Source organism: Vigna unguiculata, chromosome 2 (genome assembly GCF_004118075.2).
Source record: "Vigna unguiculata cultivar IT97K-499-35 chromosome 2, ASM411807v1, whole genome shotgun sequence".
In the NCBI taxonomy this organism is placed as follows: domain Eukaryota; kingdom Viridiplantae; phylum Streptophyta; class Magnoliopsida; order Fabales; family Fabaceae; genus Vigna; species Vigna unguiculata.
In genome coordinates this window covers 17,999,262-18,018,222 of record NC_040280.1, presented here as the reverse complement: position 1 = coordinate 18,018,222, position 18,961 = coordinate 17,999,262, and positions in this window count along the sequence as shown.

Genomic DNA, 18,961 nt, shown 5'->3' with positions numbered 1-18,961 from the left:
TGTCTCAATTTGGAGAGGAACAAAAATGCTAAATTTTAAAAAACAATTAGGACCAAATTGAAAACAAATAACGAATATTAGGACCAAATTGAATATTAAAAATTGACCTTGACACGTGGCATGATATTTATCTTGACACGTGGAATTTTTTTAAAATTAAAAAAAATTAAATTTAAAAAATTAAATTTAAAAAATTAAATTTAAAAAATTAAATTTAAAAAAAAAATTAAAAAATCACAAAATGACACGTGACATGATATGAGCTTAACACCTGTACATTTTTTTTAAATAAAAAAATTAAAAAAAATTAAAAAAAATTAAAAAAAATTAAAAAAAAAGAATCATAAAATAATACATGACGGTTACTGTTCACATTTCGTTAACTATTTTAACGGTGCTAGCAAAAAGGACCAAATTGAATAAAATTGACAAATATTATGACCAAATTTAAAAAGAAAACAAAAGTAGGACCACATTGAAAACTAGGACCAAATCATTATTTAAGCCTAAAATATAATGGGTAAATTAAGATTGCATTAAATGATATATTAAAAAATACATTTGTTTTTGTAAGAATGTGAAGAGTTTTGATATGGATTTGTGGTTCTAATTTTATTATACTATACATATATAAAGGTTCAAAGATTTTGGATGTGATTTTTTTTACTTAGTTTTATTTGATATTATTTGATAATATATGACTTGCGAAGTTGATTAATTTTGGATGGTACCTTTGACAAGTTCATGTTATTAAGTTCATTAAAATTTAATATATATATATATATATATATATATATATATATATATATATATATGATCATTTTGATATGCAAATTAGTTAAGTTAAGAGATCACTTCCCAGATTATTTGTTTAAGAAAATTTGTCTTGATAATGCTGGTGAATTTACATCTTATGCTTTTCATAAGTATTGTATGTCAATTGGAATTGAAGTTGAAGATTCAGTAGAACATATGTTCATGCTCAAAATGGACTTGTAGAATTATGAATAAAACGTCTAAAGTTGGTTGTAAGACCATTACTTATAAGAGTTAATCTTACAATGAGCTACTTGGAGATATACAATTTTACATGCTATAGTATTGATTCGCATCAAACGAATAAGTTATCATAATTACTCTATTATGCAGTTGGTTTTTAGTCAATAACCTAATTTTCTCATTTAAGAATTTTTGTATATGGTCGAATTTCTCCACCAAAAGGGACTATGATGAGTCTTTAGAGACGATTGAGAATATATGTTGGATATGATTCTCAAATCAATAATAAAATATCTTGATCTGTCAAGAGGAGACATATTTACAGTTTGATTTGTCAACTATCATTTTTGATGAATGAGGTTTTCCAACATTATGGGGAGAAAGAAAACAATTAGAAAAGAATATTGGTTGGAATGAATTATCATTGTCTCTCTTGATCCTTGTACAAAAGAATGTGAACTCGAAGTTCAAATGATAATTCATTTAAATCTTAGTCAATCAATTTTCAGATGTTTTTATTGACATAAATAAGGTAATTAAATCACATATACCAAATGTTAATGCTCCAAATAGAATTGATATTAATTTATTACACGATTGAAGCATGGTAAGCCTATTGGTTCCAAAGATAAAAATCTTCGAATGAGAAAATGAGCTAAAAAGAAAAGGATGACCTAATGGAGGAGGTATAAATCACAAAATATTCATTTGACATAATTAATAATTTGGTTCCAGAAGAACTTTGGTTCCAGAAGAACCTTGGTTCCAGAAGAACCTTGGTTCCAAAAGAATCTCAGGTACCTGCAATTGTTGAAAATGATGAGATCTCAATAAAATTATGTCATGAAAAAGATAATATGGAACCAAAAATGAAGTCAACATTGATGTTGTTTTAGCATATAATATAATGATGAATGTTATGAGTGACAATGAGGACTAAGATTGTCAACAAAGAAACGATTGGCCAAATGAAAAGATGAAATAGAAGCAAAATTAGATTTGCTTGTTAAATAAAAGGTTTTTGAACCTGTAGTCTGCACACCTGAAGGTGTAAAAACTCATTGAGTACAAATGGATTTTTGCACAAAACAATATTATAAAGAATGATAATTATATGAAAATTCCTGAAGGATTTAATTTACCCAACAATGCAAATTCTAAAGTGGATTATTCAATAAAATTGAACAAGTCCATTTTATGGATTAAAGATATCAAGATGTATAATTGTCCTTGTAAGTACTTTTTAAAAGAAAGGTACTTATCATTGTATTTATGTGAAAATATCGAAAAATGAATTTGTCATAATTGTTGTTTATGCATATAACATAAACATCGTTGGAACTCCTAATGAGTTCATAAAGGCAATTGATTGCTTAAAGAAAGAATTTGAGATGAAAGATCTTGGAAGTACAAAGTTTTGTTTAATATTACAAATTGAGTATTTAAATACAAATGTTTTTGTACATCAAGAGGTTTTTATAACGAATGTGATTAAAAAGTTCTATATGGACAAGTTATATCATTTTTGCACTTCAATTGTGAGGTTGTTAGATGTTGATAAATGTCCTGTTAGACCTCACAATGATGAATAACTTCTTGGTTAAGAAATACAATATTTTTTAATGTTATAAGAGCACTAATGTATTTTTCTTATTATACTCTACTTGATATAGTATTTGTTATAAATTTGTTAAGCAAAATATAATTCTTCACCTACAAGAAGACATTGAATTAGTGTAAAACATATATTTCGTTACCTTAAGGGTACTTTGAATATAGCCTTATTTTATCCAAATGATTCAAAATCAAATGAGTTATGTAGATGCAGTTTATTTATCTGATCCTCACAAGAATTCATCATAAACAAGATATTTCTTCATAAGATTGGGCTCCGACATCTTAAAGATGAAAATTTACATGAGGGGGAGAAATAGAAGAATATTATATCAAAGAATTAAGAATGATGTACTCTTTTTCCTTAACTAGGTTTTTCAGCCAAAGGGTTTTTCCTAGTAAGGTTTTAACAAGGCATGTTATTTGATCAATGGACACCCAATGAGGAGTGTTATGAAATTTATGGATTGTCCATTGAGTCGTTAACAATTACTCAGCTTGATTACTATTGATGATATTTACATTATTTACATTAAGTATGTAATCATTGAGTTGTACCCTTTCAGTTATCTTTTGTACCTATAAATAGGAACTAGGAACTCTTCCCCCTTAATAATGATACACAAAAAACTAGTAGATGCTCTATTATTTCTCTCTATCATTCTCTCTATTATTAACTTTATTTTATAACACTATCATAGATATACTTATTAAAATATAATAATTTTTTTAAGGATCAAAATTGAGAAGTTATGGGATTATTATTTTAGTTAAAAGATTATGCAATTGCTTTTTATTGGAAAACTTAAACAATTATATATTTCATCAAACAATAAAATTATTTTAATTTAATAAAATGCAGATGATCTGACAAAAAACATACAAAAAGTTATAAAAACTTTTATTACATTATTTACACAATGATATAGGTAGTATATTATTAGTATCTAAATTTTGTTTTGATACCACAATAGTAACGAAAACAACACTAAAATTTTATTAGTGACCAAAATTTGTTTCTCGTAGAAAACTAGCACTACTATCTATAATATTATTTTCTTATTAAAAACGACACCAATAATTAAATTACAAGTGAGAAATTATATATGATTAAACCCATGTTCGGACTCAACAACATCTCTGTGTGATAATTAAAGTATTATATTTTAAGTTTTAATTATATAATCGAGAGATGTAGGAAATGTAGGTGAGTTAGTTTTATATTTTAATACATCGACGTTGTCTGTGTTGGTTAAAGTGGTGAAAATAGTAATTTGGAATGCTTCTATGATAGTGAGCACATTGGACCATGAATTAGGTTTTGCTTTGGGCTTTCGTCGAAAGAGAAATAGAATGAAAGAGTAAACTTGGTATGCATGTGGGGTTTAAATAGAAGTTTAGGAAACTTCATTTGTCAAAAACACATTATTTTTCCATTCTCCATCATCCCCTCTTCCTTCATTCTTCAACCTTCTTGCTCCTCTCTAACTCAAAGAAAATTAAACTCTCTTATCCCTTTCTCTTCTTATTTCAACATACAACTTGGCTAAGGAATAATATAAAACAACATTCTTGAGTGTTCTCTTGAGGTTAGGGATTTGAGTAGGATTGTATAGGATTTTTATCTTTGGGCCTTGTATGATTGGACCATTATTGTCTTTGTTGTTTTTTTCATTGTATTTGTAATCCACATGGGCTAGGAGACCAGAAGAAACCATCAAGTGGGTCGAGACATCCTTTTTGGGTCAGCCAATTCCTAGCATGCGTTCCACTTTCTTGAGCTAAGTCAATGTCTCCTTTATTGGGTCTGGAACGGTCAACAATTGTCTAAACATCTTCCACTATTTGGGAATTTTTTCCTGAATCTCCAAAATTTCTTCTTTTACATTCCTAAACATATTTCAAATTCTAAAACCGAGTAACGTAGTTCTCATCCTCAAAACTATTTCTCAATATCGACTTCCGACAAAAGACATCACCGGATATCAACTTCCGAATATACAATATATATATATATATATATATATATATATATATATATATATATATATTATTTTCTTTAGTTTACTTAAAAGTTTATTTTTTTAATTTGAATTATTTTTTCTTTAGTTTATTATTATTTTTATTTATTTTTTATCTTTTAATATATTCTAAAAATAAAATAAAATACTAAAAATAAAATTAAAATATTAAAAAATAAATAAAACTAAAAATTTTGAAACTTTAAACTAAAATTATTTATCTTTTAACTATATATATATATATATGTATGTATGTATATATATATATATATATATATATATATATATATATATATATATATATATATATATATATATATATATATATATATATATATATATATATATATATATATATATATATATATATATATATATATATATATATATATATATATATATATATATATATATATATATATATATATATATATATATTATTTGTGTTCTATATTAACTTTTTTTTTTAATTTTGTTTAAAATTTAATTTTTTTAATTTTAATTATTTTTTCTTTAATTTTGTTATCTTTTGTTATATTTATTTTTTATTTTTGGGTTAAATATGTTTTTGGTCCCTTAACTCTCAGTAAATTTTGGAATTAGTCCATTTTGAAACTTTACACCAATTTAGTCCTTCATCTTTCAAAATACGTGGATTTAGTCCTTTTAATCAAATTTTGTTAGGTTTATTTGATGTTTTGTACGCATTTCAGGATTGTATTTGAATTGTTTATACTGTTTGACACATTTTTGCTTTAATTTTAAGTCAAATACTATTATAAAACACACTTGAAATGTCAAATAAATTTAACAAAATTTGATTAAAAGTACTAAATCCACATATTTCGAAATATGAAGGACTAGATTGGTTCAAAGTTTCAAAATGGATTAATTCTAAAATTCACTGAAAGTTAAGGGACCAAAAACATATTTAACCCTTTATTTTTTAATTTAAATTTGCTTTAATATAATATGTTAAAAAATAAATAAAATTAAAAAATATCTAAACTTTAAATTAAAAAAAAAGTCAAAATGAAAAAAAAAGGAATAAGTATGATTTTCATCCCTGTACTAACATACCAAATACGAAATCGTCCTTCTACCAAAGTTTGTATAAAAATGATCTTTTTACTATCGTAATTAGTGGAAAACATCACCTATTTTAAACAGTGTTAAATCTTGGCAAAAGGCGTAGATGACATGGCCTTCTTTTAGTTTAACAGGTGTTACTGAAATTAAAATAAAGTATCTTTTTTATGATAGTGTTGTTATTTCTAGGGTTGTGGGTTAGGTAAAACCATAAAAACTATGATTTCCTTTGTTGGTCCATTGCTCCGTACCAGTTACGGGTCACACCAGCTTCAGACTACAACAACTTCAAAAATCAGTTGTCAAGGTCGATTTGGACTTGCAGTGTGGTTGCGTTGAAGAACATGTAAGTGGTTTTGGTTTGGGGGTGTAGGGTTTGTAAACATTGAATATGGTAAAGTTCTTTTATTTTGGGATTTTTGGTAACCATTGTTATGACGGGTTGTTGGTGATGAAATCCCATGGCGAAAGCTCTGCATACATTCGTAGAAGTTCTGGAATGAAGAGTGTTGGTGCATCAAACTCATTCTTGGGCCTAAGAGGGAAATTATGGTTGTGGGGAAATAGTAGTGCTTCTGCAAGCAAACATGACGAAGAACAAAGGAAGATTTGTTTAGAGATGCAAGAATTGGAGAGTAAGTTCTTCTAATTTTGTTTTTGTTAGTGTAATTATTTATGATTTGTTTTGTTAATGTGTTTTTGTTTTGAGTGTAGAGTGATGATTATTGTAAGTACTTTGAATGGGTTCATGAAGGTGAAGAAGCTATGGTGCAAGACAAACCAGAAATAGAGGAACAAGAAGATGAATTGGTAGTTGTTAACGACAAATATGTGATAGAATTGGTTAGGAAAAATACGAAGTTGAAGTTGAAATTAGAGGTAGAGATGGCAGCAGGGAAGATACAGTTTTATTTTTTCGTTCTGGTTTGGGTTTTGACATTGATATTTTATGTAATTTTGTGTCTAAAGAGCAATTGTAATTGCTAATTAGACCCTTATATCAGAGCCTTGTAATTCGTCATAACTTTATTTGGTAATGAAATTTTAAAGTTGGAATTGTCAAGTGCTACTACAAATATAATTGAATCTTCTAAATTGAAAGTTGGAAATCTCATCTGAAATGTGAAGTGCAGGTTTAACATATAATATGTGTGCTGAATGTAAAACGATTGCATCTAAATAAGGATAAAAAAAGTTGAATTGTTGCTGCTAATGAGCATTAAATATGTTATGGGATATATGTTGAACAACTCTACATCATTCCCAAAAAAAGTTTAGGACATACTGATGTATTAAACCTTCCAGTTATAGATGTGCATTTCTTGTTGTACGAAGGTTACAAGTAATTAACTGAATTTTAAGATTTTTTAAGGTTATGCAAAAGCAATATTGGTACAAACCTGATACATTCCTTTATAAGGACTTGATCATTGCATTGGCAAGGTCTAAAAAAATGGACGAAGTGTCCCAATTATGGGAAAGCATGAGAAAGGAAAATTTGTTCCCTGATTCTCAAACTTATACTAAAGTCATAAGGGGCTTCTTGAATTATGGATTTGCTTCGGATGCGATGAACATATATAAGGACTTGTCACACCCTCTTTTGAAAATCAAAGTGAAACAAGATTTTGAGGACATTTTTCCTTATTCAAATAGTTGAACCTACCATATTTTTTTCATGATTATTTTCCTGATTCAATGTTGGACCCGTCCAATGGCAAACCTACCACATTTTGTTCATGATTATTTTCTCAAAATAGCAACATGCATGATTTTCTCAAAACAGCACCAACATTCACATATTTTCTAAATTTGGTGGATTAAAACAATTCACGTTTTCCTTGCATTGGATCTAAAACACCCAAATAGTTTATGATTTCATAGCTTAAATAGATTAATGTTGTTACAAGTTTGATTTCACAATACACCTTGGAATACTAAGAATAAGTCATAACTTTAGAACATTAATATGTGATAAAATGATAGAAGTTTTTCACAGTGGTGACATAAAGTATTGCATCAAAAGTTGGACCATAATATTTAAAAGCAAAACATACAACAATACATCAAAAGCAGTGGACCAAAAGTTGTCCATATTGGAAAAAAGGAACACAATTTTGGAACACTTGACCCCAATAATAGTGTGGGCCACTTCATATTACAAAAGTGTGTTTTAGGCAGTGGGGTTGTTGGAGGTAGGTTAAGAACCTAAAGTTGGTGGTATTCCTTTTGTCCCCGCTCCTGGAGTACTGCTGGAGGATATGTTCTTACTCATGTCCATGGGTTGAGCAGTTGTAGTGTTTGATGTACTTGGACCTGCAGGTACTTTTCTTCTTGAAGAGTGCTTCCTAATCTTGGTCTTCCCTTGTTTTTCAAGAACATCAAATCTGCATTACTTTCAATAGTCAATAACATGTATATTAAGGTCAGATATAGTATTAAATATTATTACCCTTATGGTTTTATTTTGTGGATTTTTGTATCCTCTTATGTTGTGACCGAATTTATCACATTTGGTGCATTTAATCTTCAAATTTCTTCTGCTGATTTTTGAGTGATTGACAGTTTCATCTACTTCCCTCCTTCTTAATTTCTTTGGCTTCCAGCAGGTGTCTTGTATGATGGAGGTAAAATTTGTTATGAATTTCTTTTGAGCCATAAAGGTTAACCATTAATTGGGGAAATTTGTTTTCCATAACAACAATTGTATGCTTCCTTTCTATAAAATTTGTGAACATAGTTTCTTAGCTGTTCTAGTATGTAATTTACAACAACTACAACATGTCTACAAGGGATACCAACTAACTCTCAAAACCAACATGTACATGAAAGTTGTTTTAAGTTAACTACAAACTTCTCCATGGTAAAACCTTATGTGACCTCAAACTTATCACCACCAACCCAAACAGCTATCCAATTACAACTACTCTCAATTTTCCTATTCAATTTATTTCTCGATTTAGGCATGACATCACCAAGATATTTTGATACTTTTTTCTCTTAAATTTGCAAATTTGTTCATTAAATAAGTTATAATCCACTCCATTATGGTTAAAATAGGTTTGTCTTTAGCGAATAAAATAGTGTTATTAAATGATTTAAACAGATTATTCATGACTACATCACACTTAGGATAATATCTAAATGCATGCTTGCACCAACATTTGGTGGGAATCTTTACTAACCAGTTATGTGCCTCTTCATTAATCTTGTTTAGTTCCTCAATTTTAGCCTCCCATGCTTGGTAATAGGTAGCTTTAGCAGCTACCATCATCAAATCCCAAATTAGAACCATGATGTGTCTTGAATTTTGTTAGTTTTCATTAGTCAAAGTGTTTATTTCTCCATTCTAGAATAGCTAATTTAAGCATATTATGTTAAATTCCTCACTTAGGGCCATTTTCGAATTTTCATAGAATTAGTGTTTGTAGAGTGTTTTTAAAAATCATTTGAGTCTGAGTGCATCATATTTTGAGTCATAGGGTCTTAGGTTAGTCAAACCTAGTGTTAAGAGTCAAATTTTGCTCATTTAGCTTTTAAACCATGACATAATTGACTTTAGAGTTGACTTTTTTGAAAATTTTCAAATTGAGTGATTTGACCTTGTGGAATCATTATAAATGCCTAATGACACTTGTTGGAAGTGGTTAGACACCAAAATTTGAGGTTTAGGGCCAATTGAGCAAAATTCTTAGTTCTCATGTTTTTGGTCATTTTAGCTTAGTTGTTCAAGTAGTATCTAGGTAGAGCTAATCCTTCCACTTGAGTTTTTGATAAATTTGCAAGTCCTCTATCCTTAGGCAAGGTTTAATTGAAGATTTGAAGGCCTAGAAGTTCACATGGTAGATTGGTAAAGTTGGTGATAAAGCATGAAGTGTGCAAAAGTGACACGTTTAACCTTATAGTTGACTTTTGCCATTTGGACCCCAAATCAAGAGCCAATCATTTGGAGCACTTTAGGACACTAAATGTGACTGATTTGGACCTTGGGATTGCCAAAAATCTGAGAGGGGGTTGCACATTGGCAAAGCATTAAGTGTGCAAAAGTGGCATGTTTGACCTTAGAGTTGACTTTTGCCATTTGGACCCCAAATCAAGAGTCAATCAATTAGAGAACTTTAGGACACTAACTGTGACTAGTTTGGGCCTTGGGATTGCCAAAAATCTTAGAGGTGGCTTCACATTGGAGTTTGGGCTCACTTGGTGAGAGATGGCTTAGTATAGGGTAGGTTTCAAGGTAAATTAGGTGAGTGGCATTAGGGGGAATGACCAAATAGCCTCCTAGGGAGGTTGCACATTCCTTTGACCATAACAGAGCAGTTTTTGATAGCACCACACTACCTCATGCAGCAGACCCGAAATTCCCTTAAAATCACCCATTTTCACTCCATTTTTTTTTTGGAAACTTGGATAGCTCAATCCTTGGTGAGAGGAAGGTTGGGACAACTCCTTGTACTCATTTTCTGTATTGTAATCTGGATTTGAGCATCAATGAATGAAAAATTCAGTACTGTTCATTTGGTGTATGGTTTCATAATGTTCATCATCATCTTCCACTAAACCACCACCTTGGCTACCACTTTTGGAACTTGAACTCCACCCTATCTTACCAAATCTAGGTTCTAGAACCAGGCCTATGAATTGGTGTGTCCAAAAGACCTTTATACCTCATTGTTTCGGAGTAAACAAGATTAATGGGTTAGATTCAAGACCAATGGTAGTAGTCAAGCTCATTTCACTAATATTTCTCCACTTCATTGCACTCTTGCTATAATTGCAAGTTTCTTTTCATTCCACCACTTCACACACATCACTTTTAAATTCCTTTAACTGTTTACAAGCTTAATTTTAGTTTTCTTGCACCAAAACCTCGTTTGTGCACCATATTCCATTGAATTTCTTACTTGCTTTTTAATCATTTTGAGTTATGTAAATTCGTGCACACTCCTGGGATGACTCCCAAGCTATTCAAACCATCACATAACCAATTTGATCACCATTTTGAGGTGGCTTAGTGAATGGTACACCTCAAATATGGAAGACCATACCTCCTCTAAGGGCGATTGGTACTTTGGTTGAGGGTTACAAATCTCCATGTCGGCAACTCCTCGAGTAAAGACGACCATACAGGCCCCAAAGGTAATTGGTCAGAAGAATTTTCTGATATCATAATGTCTTACACACCATCCCTTAAACATCCACATGGGAAACCCCGAAAAATCTACAAAATCCCCCTAAATTCGGCTTAGGGTTGGGTAAAACCCGTAAATGACAAAATCCTCCTAAGCTCGACTTGGGGTCAGGTAAAACCCCAAGCTTGCCTCGGGGTCAGGTAAAACTCGTAAACACCAAAATCTCCCTAAGCTCAGCTCAAGGACAAATAAAACCCGTAAACGACAAAATCCCCCTAAGCTCGGCTCGGGGTCAGGTAAAACCCATAAATGACAAAATCTCCCTAAGCTCGGCTCGGGGTCGGATAAAACCCATAAATGACAAAATCCCCTTAAGCTTGGGTCGAGGTCGAGTAAAACCCATTAACGACAAAATCGCCCCTAAGCTCTACTCGGGGTCAGGTAAAATTGTTGGTATCACGCAGCGGAATGATTAAACAAAGGTCAAAAACCAAGAGGGGGGTGAATTGGATTTTTATAAACCTTAACAAGTTTAAAAAATTTTCTCAAAATTTTACTAATTAACTTAAAATCACAGTTACTTTAAATGCAAATGCAGATAAGTAAAGAGTTAAGGGAAGAAGATGCACACTGATATTTATACTGGTTCGGATCAAAAGACCCTACGTCCAGTTGTTAATCTCTTAAACAAAAAGATTAACTCAATGACTATAATAATCAGATTACAAACAGATTATAAAAGAGTAAGGATTAGAAAATACCTCTCTTGAACAACCACAAGAGATGAACAAAAACTCCCATTGAGTCACATAGAGGATGACCAGCTTTCCTAGCAACAACGCAAACTCAATCTTCTAAGAACTTACTTAGAAAAAGTTATCGCTCACTCGCACTAGGCTTTTCAAAGCTATTTTTAAGAATCTCACAGAGCAACACTTTCAGTCACAGCACAAGAACTCTGAATCTTAAAAAGGTGTTTGAAATTTGGAAGTTGAGTTCTATTTAAAGAGATTTTCGAAAGTTGAGTTAGAAATGAAGAGTTTAACTGAAACTGCCAAGGATAATCGATTACCACTTAAGATAATCGATTATTACAGTGATTTTCGAAAACAAAGTTTTGCAGTGGTAATCAATTACCCAAAGTGGTAATCGATTATCTCATGTACATATTTGAACAAATAATTTTATAATTGCCAGTGGTAATCGATTACCAGAAATGGTAATCAATTATTTTGATTCGTTTTTCCAAAGACAATTTGCAACTGCCATCGATAATCGATTATCATTCGTGGTAATCGATTATCTTAAGTGGATTTTTGAAAAATAGAAATTTTGAGTTGGTAATCGATTATTATAAGTTGGTAATCGATTACCATACTGATTTTTGCGAAAACTTAGTTTCTCTCAGAGGAGTTGCGAGTTGATTGTTATTCTAACAATCTTACACCTAACTAGACAAAGTTAAGCCTATTACAACAAGAACTTTAAACATAAAATATATTGTCTTTAATATCTTCAAGTATTTTCTTTAGTATCTTTATCATTATCAAAATCTTTTTAATCAATATTCTTCTTTTGTCAACAAAAACCCGTAAACAATAAAATCCATCTAAACTCGGCTCAAGGTCGGGTAAAACCCATAAACAATAAAATCCCCCAAGCTCGACTCAGGGTTAGGTAAAACCCCGTAAACAAAAAAATCCCCTTAAGCTAGGCTCGAGGTAAGGTAAAACTCGTAAACGATAAAACTCAAGTTCATTGTTGACTAAGGGTTACAAAGGGAGGAAGTCTCAACCATGAATTACAACGTCAGAAATCTCGACTAAGGGTTATGTCAGAATCACCTTGGGATTAAACCCTTAGTGTCTTGAACCTCAATTGGAACTTACATTAGAACCAACCCGACTGAGGGTTAAGAAAGCTATGACTACCCCAGCGAAATCATTAAAATGGAAAAACCTGTTAAAGTGACAAACCTTGAGCTCGGCTCGGAGGCAGCGAAAACACGTTAAAACAACTAATTCTGACCTCGGTTCAGAGTTAGGATTGAGGGTTAAGGAAACCCAAACAACTATATCCACCTAGAGGAATGAAAAACGACCATCTTGTCAACATCAACAATGTACACATCGATCGCAAGACACCAAGACATCAAGACACACGCTAGGGGAATTTGTAACTTCCACCTCACATAAACAACCTTTGGACTCGAGGTCGGAGGGTTAGTGTACCTTCCTAGCATACCCAACGTCTGGACGACCTAAGTGTCTGACTTAGGCCCAACTATCCACTACATCTCGAAAGCCCACCTCACCTTTCCTAAGCAACGATTATGAGAAACGACACATCCTCATGTGGAGATAGAGACTACATCAACCCTTGAAGACACACTTACTTCCACGAATTTAGGGGAGGTTGAGATCAAGTTGAACGGAGGTCAAGTATAAAGAGGGAAGATTCACCTTGTTAAAAGGGAGGGGGGTCGGACTAGTTCACACTAAGGAGAGAATCTTGACCTAATCTCAGCCTCATCCTGACCTCATCTCAACCTCATCTCGACCTTATCCTGAATCTTAAATTAACTTTTCCATTTAATGTCCCTTTGACACATTGACGAGAACAATGTTCACTCAAAACCACTAATCCATTTGAATTTCGCGTGATTTAAGATTTTTGATTTGTTCTTGAGCTTCGTTCACCATCCTTGAATTCTCCCCAAGCAATTTGAATCATCAATTTCGCATTTCCTTCCATGAATCACCGAATTCGAATTTCTACATCTTCTTAAATCATGTTTCTATATAATTTTGTGATTGTGTGATTTTAAGGATTATTAATGTAAATTGATTTGGGGTTTCATTCACTACATCATGACGAAGCTTTTTGCATATTTAATTGCACTTTTATTGCATGAGTTGGTCAAATTGATCGAAATTGCATTTCTACTCAAATTTGGGAATTAGGGTTCATGAAATAAGGAAGTTTGTGTATAGTGCACCAAATCGAGTGATTCCAATTTCTAAATGCAATTGAGATCATTTATAATCATTTTACATAATTACATTTTCAATTGTATCATCAAAGAAATCCCAATCTGAGGTTACCATGCACTTTGTTCATGAACATGTTCTTGATTTTGGGCATATTTCAAGTTTGATGAATGTGGACCAATTTAACCATTCCATTAGCCTATTTTTAATCGTTAAACATGTTTTAAGCATTTAGGATTAGTTAGTTCATCATTCTCAACCATTTTGTGCCTTACATGTCATGCCTTCATGCATAGTTCATAGCATTTTTGGCATTTGATGATTTTGAGTTTTCTATTTTTAAGAGTTGATTTTGAATAAATTTCCACATCACAATTCAAGTACAAACATTGCATTTGACTTTAGCCATGTCCATGGATTGATTCCCAAGGTTCTCCCTATACTGAATTTTTAAGGAGAAATTTGTTTTGACTGAGTCTTTTAGGTGACAAAAAGGCTTTATCAAACCCCACCTCCAAACTTTTTTTTTTGTAGTTGTTGTACAAATGACGAAGACAAAATTTATGCTCAATACCTTCCAAGATCTCAACAAAAAGGAAACAGTCCCTGCCAGTTAGTTTAGCTAGATTATTTACATTTCATACATAAAAAATATAGTAAACAAATAGGACAATAGACATAAAATGTTATACCTTTTGTTGATCAGATATGAACACCCATCTATTTGTTTGCATATCACGAATGTCATCCAATAGGAGCGTAAGAAACCACCTCCAAGTTTCTTTACATTCATTTTCAACCACCGCAAAAATCAAAGGGAAAGTATTGGTCATTAGGATCTTGGCCTATAACAACCAACAATTGATCACCATATTTAGTCTTCAAATGACACCCATCAATAGCAATAAAAGGACTACAACCACTTAAGAATCCCTTCTTGCATCCATCAAGGCACATGTAAAAACTTTCAAATCTTGGTTGAAAGTTAGGAATATGATCACTGAATTTAATCTTACATGTTCCACTCCCAACTCTCCTAAATTATGTCATGTAATCAAACAAAATTGAATATTGTTTAGCTCCATCCCCCTCTAGTACATCCAGTGCTTTGTGCTTAGCTTGCAAAGTTGTCACGGACTAATTCCAATGTTATGCGATTTCTTAATGTCATCCATAATCTGATTTGCTAACATATTACAAACATTTCTAAACTTATCCATCACGACTTTTGATACCACTCTATATTGGCATTCATATTTTTAAAAACTCTTGCACATTGATGTACATCAACTAATGTTTTAACTCTAAAGTTATGACGTGGCCAAAATTATAAAGCCTCATCTTTTTTTGCAGACAACTCTGACTCTTACTTTGTCCCTTTTCACAAATTCAACATGCCTACCATTCAAAACCACATGCTCTCTAATTGCTTGTTTGGCCTCTTTTAATGAAGAAAATTTCATTCCAAGCTTGAACCCGAAGTTCTTACACATATCATCACTTTTGAACTTTGAGAACTTGTCATTCCCTTCAACATCACTTCCTAAATCTTTGTTATTGTATTCTTCATCAATTTCATGGTCTTCAACACTTTTATTTACCTCAAAACCACCAGATCCAATGTCTTCAGCCCCTATTTCAGAACTTATCTTAAATCTTTCAACAAGTTGTCTCCATCTATTAAGAACGTCGTTAATGTTTCTTCGTGGTCCACCATCCATCCCAAAACAATCATCTCTATCTTCACATAGTTTTGCATCACTACCATCCAAAATCACATCTTGAATTGATCATTCTTCATCAATATCAACACCCTCACCAACCTCTCCATTATGCTCTTGACCCTCACCAACCTCTCCAATATGCTCATAACCCTAACCTTTGTTACCAATTCCAACCTCTCCACGAAATTCAGCACCAACCTCCTTATCACCACCCTCACCTTCAACCCCACAACTTGGACCACCTTCAATGAACTTCACAATCTCAACATTTTGTGTTTCAGTAATGGTATGCTCCATATAAATATCTACTTCATCTCTACTTTGCTCTGAATAAGTGGCTAACTCCATGGCATCCTTGTCCAATAGAAGAAGTTTCAAATCTCTATCTATGCTTCTCTTACTAGGCTTGCACCATAACTTGAATTCACCAACATATTTAAATTCCTTTACTATATTCACAACTTCAAAATACGACCACATATCAGAATCAACATTATTTATCTTATGTTTATCCCTACCAATGTAAAGCAACTTCTTCTTCGCCTTCAAAAATTTCCCTATGTGGTGAATTGTTAAATTGAACCTGATTTCCCCCATTCATATAATTTCTAACACTAATTCAAACAAATAACCCCAAATTACAATATATTTCAAAATAATTAATTCATACACAATTGAAAATGAAAACCTAATCAAATTAACTGCAATAACATCAACTACTCACCTAATTTATCCTTCACGAAATCAAAAACTCATAAAACATACCGTTATTGTTGTAGAGGAAAACCCTAGGATTCACTTTCTCTAACCTCGCACTCGTTGCACTCACTCTCGCACATTGCCTTCCCACTAGCTATTGGGTTCTTGACCAACACAGCTCACACACCAATGTTGTCGTCGTAGCACACAAGACGTACCTCTCAGTTGCACACCATAATCGAAGTAGTCCGACACCAATTTCACATATTCTCTCTTCTTCACGGGTTTAGTTTTACCTAAAACTTAAAAAAAAAAACTTTTCATTAATTTCAACAAACAAAAATTAAATTAAAATATTTACTTTCAAATGTAAATTATAAAAAATAATAATTAAATAGAAATGTTTTAATTTCAGTAACAATTGTTAAACTAAAAAAGGGTTACGTCATCTATGTCGTTTGTCAAGTCATTAAAAATTTAACACTGTTTAAAATGGGGGATGTTTTCCACTCATTATGAAAGAAAATGGTCATTTTTATATGAACTTTGACAGAGGGACGAATTCTTATTTAGCATGTTAGTACATGGATGAAAAACACACACACACACACACACACACACACACACACACACACATATATATATATATATATATATATATATATATATTGATATTCGAAAGTCCAAAATCTTCATCAGATGTCGACATCATCTAGAAGAAACTTGGGGAGTGTGATCTGCATTACTATAATCAAATGGTTAAAGGGTATTTTTGGAATTTGAAATTGTAACACCCCTTCTAGTATCTACTAAATTACTTTGTAAAATTCATGGGTTTCAAAACTTTTAATATACAACTTTGATACCACATTTTATACCATGAAAATTAATAAATTTAAAAATATTTCTTCATTTCTCAAACTTATAATCCATTTAAGTTTCCATAAATACAATCCAAAAAAAACATGTTTAGACCAAGCTTGCTAAGGGGCACACCTAGATGAACGAAGAAGGGCTTTGGAGTTTAGACCAACAACTTGGATGAATTTCGGAAGGCAAAGGCGCATGAAAGGAGCCTTTTAGAGGAAGGAAAAATTTTGTTGACCTTTTGGATTACTTAGCATTCTTCGAGACAAAGAGGAAAGCATGGGCTGCATAAGTTTAGCTTAGGTTGGCCTAATTTCTAGACCACATGTAAATGGTTTATTAATATTGAATTAGAGAGACACAATTGTGTTCATTTGTGAGCTTTCCTCTTGTTAAGGTGATATTGAATTTGAGAGATATAATTGAGTGCATTAGTGAGCTTTACTCTTATTAGGATGTTCTACTCTTGGTCTTATCTTGAACCTTGGTTGAAGTGGCTACAACAACTACTTATCTTGGGTGGCCTAGTACCCCAAGTGGTATGCCATCATTTCTTCCTTTTTCCCCTTTTGTTCTCTTCATCCTTTTATTTAATTTTTTGTAGCTTATTATGTTCTTATTTTTATTTTTCATGCTTATGCAAATTATATTGTTTCTTGTTTTTTGTTCATTTCTTCCGCGTAAGTGAATCCTTCTCTTTTCTGTTTTTTTTTTCAGATTTAGATAACCTTTTGATTTTCTTAATGTTGAAGGAGAATCTTCTTGAAGTTTTTTTCAACTAAACACCATACTAATAAAAATACTAATAAAAGTTAAAATGGGTTTTTATCATGATATGTGTACGATGAAGTGGTTTTTATGTTATACGATCATGTTACTTTATTGGTACTTCATATGGGAGTTGTTTATGGTGTAGCATACAACTTCCAAATTATTAGATAAATTTATTTCATTATAAAATTTTGATGCTGCGAGTTTTGAATACTTTAAGTTATATATATATACATACATATATATATATATATATATATATATATATATATATATATATATATATAATATTTTATGCAACATTAATGATAGATTACATAATATTTTATTTATGGTAAACAAAATTATACCATATTATCCCTTGATTGTGAAGAAACAAAATATATACCACATTTCATCATAATAAACGAGTTTTCATTGTGATGAACGTAAAACTATACATCAATATAAAAATTATTTAAAATATTCATTAATAATTAAGATAATAAATAATCAAGTTAAATTAAATAAATTTAATACTATTCTTAATTATTTGCTTATGGTAAAAACTAAAATCTCCAAAATAACGTATATAACAATTATTTGTTTTCCTAAAAAGAATTCAAAAACACGATTAAGATTAAGTAATTAGCTTATCAAATATAAAAAGAATACAATCACGACATTTAAATACTATCACTAGAGCAACCACGTTACTTAAAAAACATCTAAATATTACAAGCAAATATTGGTTGATGTATTAAATTAAATAAATAAAAAATCAAATGTTGAAGGTTTTTGAGATAAATACGATAATCTTGATAGTTAAATTTCTAATATCAAATACATCGTCTTATTTATCTCAAAAGATTTACTTCAAAGAACTTAACTAAACAAATAATCTGTAAAGTTGTTAATTATTTTGTTTAATTCATATTTTTTCCCATGATTATGGAATCAAGAGGAAGTAGAAATTCGATAGACTTTGAAAAAAAGACACAGCAACGAGATAGGATGCTAAAATATAGACCAAGAAAAGAATATATGAAAGGAAGAAAAAAATGCTGATAACAAAA